Source organism: Rhagoletis pomonella, unplaced genomic scaffold, assembly GCF_013731165.1.
Source record: "Rhagoletis pomonella isolate Grant_MI unplaced genomic scaffold, Rhpom_1.0 Rhpom_scaffold_00020, whole genome shotgun sequence".
Taxonomy (NCBI): Eukaryota; Metazoa; Arthropoda; class Insecta; order Diptera; family Tephritidae; genus Rhagoletis; species Rhagoletis pomonella.
In genome coordinates, this window is record NW_023458574.1 from 173,746 (window position 1) to 189,192 (window position 15,447).

At 33.3% G+C, this 15,447-nt stretch overlaps 1 protein-coding gene across 2 annotated transcripts in view; it reads right to left on the minus strand.

Annotated features, from left to right (window-relative positions):
• Positions 1 to 4,837, minus strand: part of LOC118749571 — a 149,006-nt gene extending 144,169 nt beyond the window's left edge. Inside the window, exon 1 of one of the 2 annotated variants that reach the window (XM_036484373.1) lies at positions 4,600 to 4,837. The gene's annotated coding sequence lies outside the window, so the exon portion shown is untranslated. Of the gene's footprint in view, positions 1 to 4,430 lie in introns of both variants that reach the window. The other variant, XM_036484372.1, reaches the window with a different exon arrangement.
• Positions 4,838 to 15,447: the final 10,610 nt, after the last annotated feature.

Sequence of the window (15,447 nt, forward strand, 5' to 3'; positions counted from 1 at the left end):
TTATTCGCAGAAAAAAAGTTGAAATTTGTAGACCAGTGTTATTATAAGTAGGACAATATATCAAATTAAGGGTTACTAAATTTAGTACCTCACGTTCATTTACCATTTTTCAATAAGTCTACTAGTTATTAAGATATTAAGATAAAACTTACAAAAACTATAATTATCCCTTATGAATTTTCAATTCTTCATTACTTCAGCAACCAAGTGAAAAATACAAAAAAGTGAGACGAGATTTATTTCAAACGTTTTAATGCTTTCGTATGTTTATATAATATTAAAAGGACCATGGACTTGGTCACGTCGATTTGGTCAGTTTTCAAGATCGTGGTGGATGAAGTCAAAAATGTATGGTCAAAGATTATGAATCGTTTGATATTTAAGTTAATAGTAGTTTCAAGCATATAAGTATTTACACACATCAACATAGTACAATTAGGGTGAGTCCATTTATGCAGTCTTGAAAATTGGTGCGAAATGGTTTCATTAGTCACCGAAGAAGCACATTTTTCGCGGTTTCTAAATTTGCCGTTATATGAAACTAGGGGACGCGCATTAAGTGTTTAGATAAACATAAATATTTTAGTTAAAAAATAAATGTAATAGTTTTTAACATATCCTGGGAAATCCTTTTGAGGACCCTCCAATAGGACGATATTGCTTTGCATTCAGCTTGAACGAAAAAAGTCACTCCCGGGCATACTATTCTGTAATCCGGTTCTTTCATTTAAAGGTTATTTATAAAATTGAAGAGAATTTTTTTTTAGAAAAAAACTGGAGATTCATTTAAGTTTTTCAATATAACTTTGGTAAATGTTACTCGATCGGTACGTAATAATTACCAAATGAAGGCGAGACTTGCTGTTACGGATTTATGATAATGGCCCTTATTATGAGCTGCATTCGATATTCGATCTTCGCTGGCTATCGAAGATCGAAAGTGAAATTCGTATTGAGCTATGCAAGCGTGTCGAAATTTTCGTTGAGTATCGAACAGAATTTTGCTTTCGATGGTGTAGCGAAGTGTTAGAAAATTGTGAAAAATGTATGATTTTGTATATGTTTTCTTACATTTTGGCGGCTAGACACTAATTTTAAACAATTTTTATTAATTTCATGCAGTTCTAACATCGTGAATACTAAACACAAACTCGAAAGGCTGGTTTTACTTGTGAAAGAAAAACCCAATACTGTTGGCACGATCTCTGAGAACAAAATCGTAGCGCTGTTGATAGTTTTAAAATATTTTAAATAGATTTGGCTCACAAACGCCACTTTAGATGGTCGGAACTTTTTAATGAATCTGTAGACAAATTTCTTAAATATATTTTATATCAAAATATATTCGAAAGACTAATAAACTTAAACTCTCTTAAACATTTGCTACTCCTGGCCAGTTTACTAAGCTCTCATCCTCTGACGAATCGTTGAACCAGAACTCGTTGTACTCATTTTACCACGTTTTTATAAACTCGCTTTCTTTTTTATTTCATTTTAATTAGAACAAATTTACATAAATATGTATAAGCACACTATTTAGTTTGCTCGATTTGTAAACAAAAGTTGTGTTTTTTTACAAATTATCCAGTAACTTGCCAGCAACTCTCCAGTAACTTAATTTCTAAGAAGTCGCTCTCATAGAAAAAATTTACAAAAAAGTACGTGAACGCTTTTCCAGTAATAATTTGCAAGTTTCATGAACAGCTGATTAATTGGTTGTTTATTTGCAGCATATTCCTAATAAAACAATAGATTTTATATTTAAATACGTTTATTTTGTGAATTTCCGCAATAAAAAGCCACAAACAGTTTCCTTATTAGTTTAAATTTCATCCAGCAACATGCGATCAGCTGTTTTTCGTACTGGCAAATTTTTACAAGTAAAAATTTATCCAGTAAAATCCAGTAAAAACTTGCAACTTCAGCTGTCATTTTTCGCTCTCTCAATTTCCCCTACTTTGCAAGTTTTTGCGTACGAAAACGCCAAAACATGAAAATTCGTAAAAACTTTTACTGGATTTTACTGGAAATGAGTAAAAAAAACGCAACTAAAGCTTCTCAGCGGTGAAAAATATACTATTGTGAACGACCTAAACGAACGAAATTCACAATAGCGCTATTCTTCATCGAATGAGCGCCATAATACCAAATGAAAATTCGTTCGCTCAGCACTTTCGACCACAGTCGAAAATCGAATGCAACTCATAATAGGGGCCAATAATATGATGAAAATCTTTCAGATTATAAACAAATTATTTTAAAATAAAAAAAAAATGTTGAACAAAATTTTTTGTAATTTTTCTATATTTGCAATTTTTATATTGTATGCATGAACATAAGTAAACTAATTAGTGTTTGTAGAAGTTGTGCCCGTTTAGTTATTTCATACTCATTTGCATAAATAAAATTTTTCCACGATGATGGAAAATAATGGATTTGATATTAGAGCCACCGAAATTGTTCCAAAAATTGCAAAAATTCGCAAACCATAGCTAATATTAAAAAAAGATAAGAATATTTGGAAACAGCGGCATATATACACGCCAGTAATATTAATGCTGTTCTTTACATCTTTTAACTATAGGCCAGTGCAACTATCAAGAGAACAATTAAAATTTTATTGAAAACAGATAACTTTGATATTAACGATAAACTAAAGGGCTGCGAGAAATGACATTTGACTTTATCTTTTGCGTTAACGGATTCACTATCTAATGATATGCACCAAACCTTTTTGCTGAACGCAGAATTTTGAACAAGAATTGGTCTTATTCGACTAGTGTGTTGTGGGGCACTTGGCGGTCGATGCGCGGGCTCTTAAAATTACAATAAAAGACTAATATTTTGTAGGCTTGTTGTTGACTTCATGATACAATATATTTTCACTATTACCAAGGGATTTGAGAAAAATTATATTTTCGACCCGCCCTAATACGTATGTTGAACACGGCGCCGGCGGATATTGCAGACAGAATTGTCGCAGCGCGAACTGCTATTAGGTTAAGGGAAACCGGGTCCTTTTGTGACATAGAAAGGAAAAGAAGACGTTTTTCTGCACACGTTACCTCTCAAGGGCTAGTGATGGGGGTTCTGATATGCCATTGTGCGATTGGTATTCATGCGGTGAGACTAGGAATTTCGACTAATCCAATTGTATCAGCTGTCAAGAGGAATATGAAGTGGAATCATCTCCACACTTTCTGTTAGACTGTCCAACCTTCGCGATGCTATTATGGAAGCATTTTGGCTCGCGCTTCTGAACAAACACTGAGCTCTCAGGGATCGAAATTAGCCGCATTCGAAATTTCGTAATCGGCTCGCGGAGTTAACTTAACTTAACCTAACCTGTACTTCTTTGAGCTATGAAATAGTTGGTCACATTAAGTATATGTATACTATTGGCGTTTTTCCTTACTTCAATGTGATTATTTTTTGTGAATATATTGCCTATTTTCTAAAAATCCTTATACGCGCATCGTGTAGCACACTGGCATATTCAAAACCAAAAAATTCAACGGTTAAGTTTTCGGACGAATTCGCATCCAACATAACAGCAGACTAATGCGTGCTGTAGGTAACAATTTGTTTAATGAAATTTCCTCGAAACCCGTCAATCTTACGAAAAAAAGCTACTTTTTTGTGTACACTGAGAAAAGAGTTTAGTTACGACATTTAAATATGTTTCTCTCAACATAATCATTTAGTTACAGTAACATTATTTGGGTTCAGTTACCAAATCATGTCTTGAGAGAAATATACATATTTAGCTGACTTTTTTCTGAGTGTGGGCAATTTGCTGAGCTGCAAACTTGGTAAACGTAATTTTTTCGTAAAAGTAGTGTCCGTTAACAAGATTTTCGTAAAAATAACGTTTGTTGTGGCCTCTAATCCAGCGTTACAGTTCTAGCTGTACTTGGATCGCTGGGACTTTTGGTATGTTGTTTAGGACCATGCAAACCCCAGTTTTCCCTAATTTGACCGTAGTTAAATGTGTTTATTCCCCATACGATTTTGAGATTTTACTTCACTGCTAATTAATTTTTTTATTACTTTTACTTTTTGCGCACTTTAGATTTTCACATTGGGGGATTTATATAATCTGCAATTTTCAGGTGTCATTCTCTTGCATTTTAAGCGCCATAATATATGCTACGTTTTCAACGAGTTCACTTTGTAATAATCCGTGCTTTTGTAGTTTATTTGTATTATTGTATTCATACATATCTAAAACGATCAATTAAGTTTTTTGTGATAATTCAATCGATTTTATTCGTGCATGTATCGGGAAACCTTTTTGTTATTGGGTGTTTGTTCGCACCAAACTTCCACCCGGTATGCCAGATATTCGTTAACCACTCTAACTTACACACCCAAATTAATACAAATTGTCTGGCTTTTAACACTCGGCCACGAATTAGCAGGCAACTTACAAAAGTGCCAAGACTTGTCACAGCTGCTTCGGTAGACACATCTACATATATATGTATATGTATGTACTAAATTCATATGTATATATATACATATATTCTGTATTATTGCTAAATGTATTTTTAATCTTTATTTTCTGTTTCATATTTGTTAGGCAAAAAACTCTGGCACCTCCAAGCGAACACATATACGCGCGCATACAGTAGTCATTGAGTTGATAGGTAAAGAAAAAAAAACAGGTAAATTATTGCTAATTGCACACAAAGCTTCACTTTTAGAAGCACAACCGTCTCGTTTCCAAATATCACACCAACTGTTCGAGCTTTCGCTGGTATCGCTGTGTGGGACTTAATTGGTGGAAAATGGAAAATGGAAAATGTAAAAGCTGACAAGCAGTGCTTTTACTCTGTAAAAGAGAGGAAAAGTTCTCTTTTGTTCTGTCTCTATGTCAGGCAGGGATGAATAATGCAAATTACAAATTGTACCTTATATCATAAAAAAATGCACCTAATTGAGAGAGATTGTACCTAAAAAAAGTTCGTTTGTAGTTTTTTTATAAATTTTTTTTTAAATATACATTAATTCAAAAGATGGATGTACTTTAAACTTCATTAGGTTTCTTTTTATACCCGAGCGCACTTGTGCACAAGGGTATTATAACTTTGTTCACATAACGGTTGTTTGCAACAGCCAAAACGAATCGAGATAGATAAAGACAAATGTATACATAAATGATCAGAATGAAAAAAAGAAATCGATTAAGAGGTGACTGGTCTGTCCGTCCGTCCGCCCGTCTGTGCAACGATAGCTCGGGTAAAAATTGAGATATCTTAACTACACTTGGTGTGTGTGCTTCTTTTTAGCGTAGGACGGATGATACTGAAAATGGGCAAAATCGGACAATAACCACGCCTACCTCCCACATAACGCTAGTTTTCAGAAATACGAAAACTGCGATATTTTAGTAACTACTGAAGCTTATTCAATTTCAATTGATATTTACAACGATCTTTAGACGAAAAATAGTAATAATATAGATTGTTGGAAAATGGGCATAGCCACATCCACTTATGAGAACATACCTCTATCTTGGTAACTGCTTTACCAATTTCTTGGCACAGTTCTTGCCTTTTAAAATCGGACAATAACCACGCCCACATCCCATATATCGGTAATTTAGAGAAAGCAGAAATCTTCGATAAATCAATAAATACGGAAGCTAATTTATTCAAAATTAATGTTTGCAATATCTCTTTAGCAAAAAATACGCTCATGATAAAATTTTGGAAAATGGGCGTGGCACCACCCACTTATGACAACATACATATGTGTATCACGGTAACCGTTCTACCAATTTGTACCAAACTCGTTACGATTGTTGTGCTTGCGACATAAAAGCAAAATGTTGAAAATTATTGAAATCCAACTAAAATTACGTCCACTTTTCATATAACGGTAAATTTCAGATATGCTTGAAACTTCGGTATTTCGAAATTTACGGACGCAATCCCTTAAAAAGGAGTAACATTATTATGGAATTTTGGAAAATGGGCGTGATACCGGCCACATATAACTGTGTGGGCAAATCTAAAAAACAGGTAGCCTTTGTGTTATTAAGCTTTATTTTCATGGTTGTAAACTATATCGAACGGGTTGCTTTTGATTATAATTCAAAGGCGTATACTTGAAGCCACAAAAAAAATTTTAATCAATTTGTTGCGTAACTTTTGAGTTATAGATGTTTTCATGAAAAAAATATATTAAAATAAATGAATTTTTTGTGTAATTTTTAAGAGGTGAAATGTTTATTCTGTCATAACTTTTGAAGCACACAATATACTGGTTTGAAATTTTATAGCCAATTAGTACTTATGTGGACACTTCATATGTAATAGGTAACTAAAGTGTGCTTTAAAAAATAACTAAATAGCAAGTAACTGAAAGTTTGTAACTCCACTTTTCACAATTTTCAAAATTTTCGGTTTATCGCGTATAGTTTTTGAAGCGTTTCATTTTAAAAACTTTTTAAAGGTGTATTGTATTCTTCAAACACGAACAATTTGATACCTTAGCAAGAGGCGTGCTTTCAGAATAAACAAACTTTCAAAGATAAAATATTCTGCGATTATTCCAAAAACATCTTAACTGAAGGCCTGCAGTCCTTATAAAGTTACATATACCTGTCAAATGCTTCAAACAAAGTTTCTCTAGAAGTGTGTAAAACCCCTGATTTGCTACTTTTAATGATGCTCCTACTTGTAGTCAGAATATTTTGAGCGTGATATCAAATCAAGTTTTTTTCGACAAAGGTTCTGATAGGTGCTCTTACTTAATTGGAGCCTTCTAAGTTCAATGGCGTCCTCAGTTTTGCCCGATTGGCTCCACTTTTCGAGATAGCGGTACTTGAAACTTTGCTTAAATTATAACTATTTCATAAAAAATCTTCCTCAGTTTTGAAGATATTTTACTAAAATTTTGCACACGATTGTATTTTTACATTACCTTCATTATCTCTTAAAATCATCGACATCGGTTTACTATAACACCTAGCTCCCATACAACTTTTCAGAGCCAATATAGGTTGAATTTATTATATATCACGCATACAATTTATTATTCAGATATGAAGTTAGAGTTGCAGCGCAAAAACACATAACTGAGTAATCAGTTGTATTGGAGCTATATGTTACAAGTGGACCCATTTCGATAATTTTAAGGAATAATTAAGGTAATATGTAAAATCGTTATGTTCAAAATTTTAGTAAAATAACTTCAAAACCGAAGCAGTTATTTATAAAATAGTTAAAATTTAATCAAATTTCCAAGTACCTTTATCTCGAAAACCGGAGCCAATGCGGTAAAACGGGGGATGCCAATGAATTCAGAACCTCCCAATTAAGTGAGTTCAACTTTCAAAATCTTTGTAGAAAATTTACAACTTGCACAGCGTAATTTGAACCCAGTTTATTTTGTTGTTTTCTATTTCAGCGATCTAAATCTTTATTCTTCGTCTAACTTTTGAAGCACTTGATGAAAATCAGTGACGCCCATATTTATCGATTTAAATATAAATTAATTAATTTACAGATTACGAATAGAATCATATATAAAACATAGGTGCGCCCACAAATTAAAAAATTTAACTTTTTGTTTTGAAAGTGTACCTGTTTTTTAGATTTGCCCATATACATACATAAGTTTATCTCATTATGTATAACTGAACGTTCTATCGAAGATGTTTTAAATAGGGGTAAAACCACCCCTGCTTACATGTAGGGGTAGTTTTCGGAAAGGTAACCGCTATAACTTAGACTTTTTTACTTGTTTTAACTAAGATTTTATCTATAGACTATAGTCTAAGGCACGGTGCACATTAGAGCGATACGATATGCGATACGATACGCGATGCGATATGAAAGCGACATCGACATGCGCGCAGTGCACACTAGGCCGAGACGACATGCGATGCGACACACGATACCATGTGCGGTGTAATAGCAAACCGTGTCGCAAGGCCGATACGCACGCGATATTATATTGCAGCAGTGTCGCACGGCCGATATGCATGCGATATTATGTCGCAGCAGTATCACTGTCTTGCAAGTGTGCACAGTTTTCATCGCTTCCTACCAATTTACACGCACTCAACATGTCTATATCGCTTTCGTATCGTATCGCATATCGTATCGCTCTAATGTGAACCGTGCCTAATGGGAATCGGAGAAGCTTTGTTTTTGTCTAATTTTGACTGCTGAAAAATATTGGCGAAAAATACGAAACACATATTTTGTGAACTTTACTTTTTTATCCAGCTTTTTATAACGCAACAGGAAAAGTCTGCTAATTAATCCCATTTCCTTTAATAGCTGCAGCAAGTCTACAGAAAATAATGGGAATGGATCAAATAGCTATTGCTTCAACTACAGCAAATATGAAATTTAAAGAAATCCTGAACACAGGACTCTATGGGTGAATAAAATCAATAAAAAAGTTAAAAATGTTATCACATGCGGGGAACTTTAGCTTTCCTGTTTTCAATAGATAAAAAAATGCATTCCAATAATTGCAAAGGGAGAGCGTTTGTAGATTTTAGACCTTCATTCGAGAGAGGGGAGTACGTCGATCTATGGCGCATTTTATGGACAAAATTAGTTCTAATTTCGAATATAGAAAATATAACAAGAATTACGAAGTTGAGGATAACTAAGTAAATTGTTAGTTTTTCGAAGTGGCTGTTCTAAATGTAATGTAAAATGTTTAAGAGAATACATAATATGACTTTATTAATTTCTTTCTTTTAAATTTTTCAAAATGAAAACGAAGCTTCTCCCGTTCCTATAAGTAGATATATTAGCACGGTGAAGGAAAAGAAAAAAAAAACTAAAAATGTATCTGATCAAAAGATGGTTCTACCTATAATATAGTGATAGTACCTAATGTACCTTTACTCTGCAAACGTCGGAAACTGATATGTATTCCCCCCATCTGGCATCACCTTTAGTACTTTTCGTGTTCAATTGTATGCATAATACATTACATACTTTAAGAACACACCATGTTTCATTTCTAATATATTACATTACTTTATGAACACATCACGTTTCACTTCTTTTATACTACACCAACTCGCTACTATGTATATTTAATTGATATATGAATAAACGCTGTGGTGTAGTGGTAAGCAGTGCGGGCTTCCAATCCGCAACGCCTGGGTTCAAGCCCTGGTCAAAGCAACATCGCAAAAAATATAGAAAAAGGTTTTTTCTTAACAGCGGTCGTCCCTCGGCAGGCAATGGCAAACCTCCGAGTGTATTTCTGCCATGAGAAATAGCTTCGCATAAAAATACAATCGCCGTTCGGAGTCAGCGTAAAGATGTAGGTCCCTCCGCTTTGTGTGACAACATCAAGACGCACGCCACAAATCGGAGGAGAAGCTCGGCCAAACACTAACATATGTGTAAGCGCCAATCTATTATTATTATATGAATAAACGAGGCACTCGCAGCTTAACAGGCTAACCTAAAAAGGTGGTCGCACGAGGCGATTTCGCGTTCTACTTTTGCTTTCAACTCACGCAGGGTTGCACGAAAAAAAAAGTTTAATGGCTAAATGTTGGCTGGCGACCAACTTTGTTGAAAGCGATTAGTTGAAAGGCCGTTCAACCAAAAGTAGAATGCAAAGTTGAGCAATGCAAACGCCTTTTTATGGCGAATATTTTTATATATTTTGATATTTTTAGCCATTCAATTTTTTTTCGTGCAACCCTGCGTAAGTTGAACGCTTAATGAAATGAAATGCACCCACGCAAGCCAATTTCGGGTGACGCAAGACAAAAAAAAATTCTACGGCGTGCGTACCAAAACGCAGTGTAGGTGTTCTTAAACTTGAAAAAGGCAAAATGAGCTTTAAAAAAAGGCAAAAAAAGGCATATATTTTTTCATTTTGTTATGAACTTCCTGTATGTACAACCGAACCACTTTTTGCCAAGTTTTAACGCATTATATTTGTTGTTATTGAACTTTTGTTATTTTTTTAAATAAATAATTTTAAAAATAAATATAGTTCATTCTTTAACCAAACCCGTGGAAATCCATGTTTCCAAATTTGAGTAGTCCACTTGCAAAGGCGGTATGTAAATTTTTTTAGATTTTTTGTTTTTGGTGAGTAACGTACCAGTATTTAAAGTAGTTTCATGTCCACTAACAATACAGTGCAAAATCTTTTTATTTTCTGAAAAAATAGCATCAAATGTTAACTACTATTGCAAAAATCGCTATAATACTTATGTATGTATTTATACACTTTCAAAAGTCTCCATCTTCTGATGAACTTAGAAAACTGCAAGAAAACGTTGTAGTTTCGGTGCCTAGTGGAAGGCGTCGTAAAAAAGAAGCAGACCAATCTTCATGGAAGAGCGAACGAGAAAAGCTAAAATAAGATTGCTATGTAAAAGTTATTTTATATATATATAATTTGAAAAAACTACCACACTGCGATATTGTTTTTTAATGTTAAATATTAGGCTCTTATTTATCCAAATTTTCAGATAATAAAGAGAAATATACAATTTGGATGTTACTTGTTGTTGTAGACGTTTTTTTAATTAATGGCTCACTATTATAAAATCACATAACGCTATTTGAAAGTGGACTACTGATTTGTGCAATATTAAAAAAAAAAAATCCAACAAACTTTCGTACAAATTTCGAACTTTTAAAAATTCTTAAAAATCAATCGACATTTTTAGCCATTTGAAACGTGTACTTTATTCTACTAGAATACAATGTGCTACAAAACTGCATACTCAGAATTTAATTAAAAAACTCGAAATTTCAACGATAATTTGTAGAATTTTTTTTAAATTGCATACATTTTAAGGCAGTGTCACTCGATTGGTACAATTGTACAGATTTATAAATTCTTATATTAGGCTATTGGTAAAAAAAAAATGGTAAAATTTTTTAAGTAGTCAAAAGATTGGTACAATACAGCGATGTTCTATTGAAAATATCAATAAATTAATTTTCGTGATTGGTACAGTGAAAAATATTTTGGGTGTTCAAACAATTGGGATACGATTTGCACCGAATTTCGGCATATACCCTATCGTGTTACACTGCCTTTAAACTTGTATTTATACGGATGTTGGTAAAGAACGAACTATAAAAAACTAACTGAAACTAAATAACAACAAAAATAATATTTTAAAACTTGTCAAAATTTGGTGCGGCTATAATTTTTTCGACTACTGTACATAAGTTGGCTATGATTACTCGGCCGTGCTATCATAGTAGCACAATGCCACTCATATTTGACTTACAAACAGAATACGGGCAGGAATTTCAAGATTTCAACCCTGTTTTTATGAAAAATTTTATTTCTATCAGTATTTTTCTTTTAATCAAAATATGTTGAAATAAAAGTGAAACTAAAAAAAAATTGCCTAGCGTCATTTGGTCGGCTTGTTTGCATGTGTGTATGTACTCATGTATGTAGGTACATGCATTATGCCAGAAATTCTAATTCATGTTAATTTTTTAGAGAATTATGGTGCATTTACATGGTATGAATCTGTTCATAAGCCGTATGAATTTTCCTATAAAAGAAGCACCAACTCTATGAAGAAATGAATGAAAGCGATATATATTTAACAGTTTTGACTTGTATACTAGACAATATTTTTTTTGTAAACAACAAATAAAAGAATTTTATTTTGTGCTAGCTTCGAAACTAGAAGCTTATTTTTTTGTTAAATGTGCTTTAAAAAGGACCTACTGCCAATAAAGCCTTGTGGATTGCTATTTTTCCATATTTGTAATACTTCTATTTAAACATCTTTGTGGAAAAACAGTTTTTTGTTCAGAATTGCTTGTTTACGAAACGTTTGGCATAAGTTGAAATCATAGGGATGCCGTTTTCTTCCGTTTCTCAGTGGATTTTATACTTGAATGGGCACCAAAATATGTATGCAATACTTCTACATATCTTCGTTTAAAGCACAAAACCGCGCATAAAGGAAATGCAAAACCTCGTATGGGAGGTTGCCTAAATTTTAAAAACGGTTCTATCTTTTAAACTTAATAATCTTCTCTCCTTATGTCAATGATGGGCAAAACGCTACTCGCGAGCAGCGTTGCCATTTTAGCCGTTTTCCGGCTAGATTTAGCCGGTTTTGATAGCAACTAGCCGGAGAAAATTCGATCTAGCCGGCAGCCGATTTGTTAGCCGGTTTGTAAAAAAAAGTTAGCCGTTTTTAGCCGATTTTACTATTTGCCTAATTTTCAGGTGCAAAAAGTAAACAAGTTGTTCGAAAGCAATAATGCAGACCCAATGAAGATTTTTAATGAACTCAATGTTTTACTTTCGCATCTATGCTCCCTAGTGGTTATTAGCGCGGATACATTTGATCCTATATGCTCCCCGTTGGAACCATACCTTGCTCCATTTCCTCAGTTTTATCACAGTTTTGAAGAGTATTTAAAAACAAAAGTAAGCACAAACGCTTTTGACCACGAAGCCGAGAAAATAATTCGAGAAAATGGTCGCTATTTTATTATCACTTTAATAAACGAATTACGCCAACGCCTCCCTACAAATATTGCCACACTAAAAAAATTGACTTTTTTCGGTGGGAAATGCATTAAGAGTAATTAAACCAAAAGTATTTGTTCAACTACAGCAACAAAAACACAAATATAATGCCGATGAAATAACATCCATAGAGATGCAATGGCAACGGTTAACGTTACATACCTGGAGTAATTTAGACTCAACTGTAAAATTTTGGGCCGAAGTTTATCAATTTCGAAATGCCCTAGGAGAAAACCCTTTTGCTGACCTTTCCAACCTAGTTTTTAGTTTTCTTGTTTTGCCTATAAGTAATGCAGAAGTAGAGCGAATATTTAGTTCAATGAATATATTAAAACTAAGCAAAGAAATCCAATGTGCGTTAAAACGTTAAACGCTATTTTATATATAAGATACGGTTTAAAACGTGAAGAAAAATGCTGCCATAATTTTACTGTAGATGACGATCTCTTAAAATTAATGAATTCAGGTGATATATACAATAGTGATTCATTTGATGATCTTTCGTTTCTTGCGATTTATTTAAATAAAGCATGTGAATATTCACTAAAACATTTTAGCCGTTTTTTGCCAGAGTCTATGTGAAATTTCACTAAACCATTTTAGCCGTTTTTAGCCGCTTTTTTTTGCCAATCTAACCGGTCGGCCCAAAAAGTTCTGGCAACACTGCTCGCGAGTAGCGTCTGCGTCGCAGCGCTTATACGTATACAGAAACGACGCAGCGAATTTCAATTCAGTCTGCTTTCAGTTTTCATGAGAGTGACACCACGCTTCGCCGTTGAATATTTTTATTCGTAATTTCAGCGCGTTGTTGCCACCTATATATGTAACAATGCCCAAAATGGCTGCGTATGAGTGCCAATTACAGTTTTCGGTTTTAAGAAAAGCCAATAATGCCCAATGCTTGTTATGTGGTAATACGACTACTTGGAATCGTACTTTTAATATAAGGCGACATTATTTGTCATGGTAAAAAAGTCAAACTGCCGAACTGTGTAAACCAATTTAAAGTTTTTTGTAATGGGTTTTATGTATATATGTATGTACGATACGGCAATTTAATATATTTAGTATACTTTATTGAATACTAAGTTTTTTACAAAGTTTAGAAATTTTAAATTCGTGAATTTTGTTATTAAATAAACTATCATTTTTTAAAACATTAGTTTAATGAAATTAAATTAAAAAACTTTTCATGCACGTACATATGTACTTATAAAAATTAATTTCATAATTCATTATTTGAAATTATTTCTTCATTATTTTTTTATTATATTTTATTATTTTCGTTTCATGTTCATAATACAAATTAAATATAAATTTGTAAGAGCGTTTACTAACACGCGCAAAAAACGACGCACTTTTGTACAATATAGAAAAGTGGCAACTGTTACTCAGCGCGATTCACGAATACCATGACAAAATGAGACTGTATTGGTGTGCCCATCTATGCCTTATGTCTAAGTCGATATTTTATTATAAATGGCTAAGGGCTTGATGTCAGGAGCTTCCGATGACCAAATATCTTTTTTGGCACAAATTTCAGTTCCGAGGTTTTGCAGAACCACGATACGCGCTTTTGTACTTTAAACGACGAATATGTATATCGCTTGAACAATATGTTAGTGTTTGGCCTAGCTTCTCCTCCGATATGCGGCGTGCGTGATTTTGTCACACAAAGTAAAGGACAGTTTTACGCCGATTCCGAACGGCAATTGTATTTTAATGAGAAGTTGTTTCCATGACAGAATACACTCGGAGGTTTACTATTACCAACAGAGGGGCAACCACTATTAGAAAAACTGGGCTTGAACTCAGGCTCTGCGTAATGCTCTACAGCAGCCGGCACTACTTTTACATATATTGCTGGTATATTCAAAATACTATCCCGAACTTCGGAGTGTATATATGTAATATAAAAAAGAATGAGAGGTACTATAAGAAAATGTACCCAAAATTCTGGAGCAAATGAAAAAATGCTCATTGAAAATAGTTCACATATATAAATTAAAAGAGTTAACTTAATAGGTTACAGCGCTAAACAAAAGGAAAAGTTAGAAAAAATAGCAATGCGGTTTGAAGGAAACATGAAGCCATAAAATGCTTGTTTGTTTCGTTAATACTCTGATCTTTGTAAGATATGGCACTCTATTATTTGCAGTAGTTTGCAAATATTCACTAATGGTTCTAAAATCGCAAACATTTTCGTGGGATGTTTTTGTTTGATTTCGAATTGAAAATACATTACGATCATATTGTACCGAAATAAGTGCGGTATCTCTGCATTTTTGTAAAAGCCAGAAAGAAGCATAAACTGTATGAAAAAAATGAAAGGGAGAAGTATACATGCCTTCTATAATTTTGACTTATATGTATATTTGGCAAATCTTTGTGTAAACAACAAAAAATACACATTTTCATTTCTTTGCCAGCTTGGAAAATATAGGCTTATTTTTACTTAAACGTGATATAAAACTCATTAAAATGTTCTGTAATGTCTTGTTGTAAGTTTGTTATCATAGTTTTTCGTATTTTTATTGTCCACTAAACGTGAGTGGCTTCAATTTAAAAAGTTCTAGTACAAAGAATTTCTTTGTTTTGAATTTGTTTGTTTATTGTTTTTAATTTTTAAAATTCATACTTTTGACATGTATGTGAATGGCGGAGTTGCCGCTTTCCTCCTTTTCGGTGGGTTTTTATATTAAAAAGGCATCAAAATGGGAAAAACCCCCCTTGGTATCTCTGCATCTGTTAAACTTTTTATGGGAAGATGTATGAAAATGCAACTTGCTATAATTTCATATGCTTAACAGTATCACAACAGTATGTTTACAGTATCTCCCCATAACTTTTCATATGAAAAAATTTATTACATGCATCCCACTCGATATCATTGAATTCCTCATTAGAACATGTAGTCCCTCTATTTTA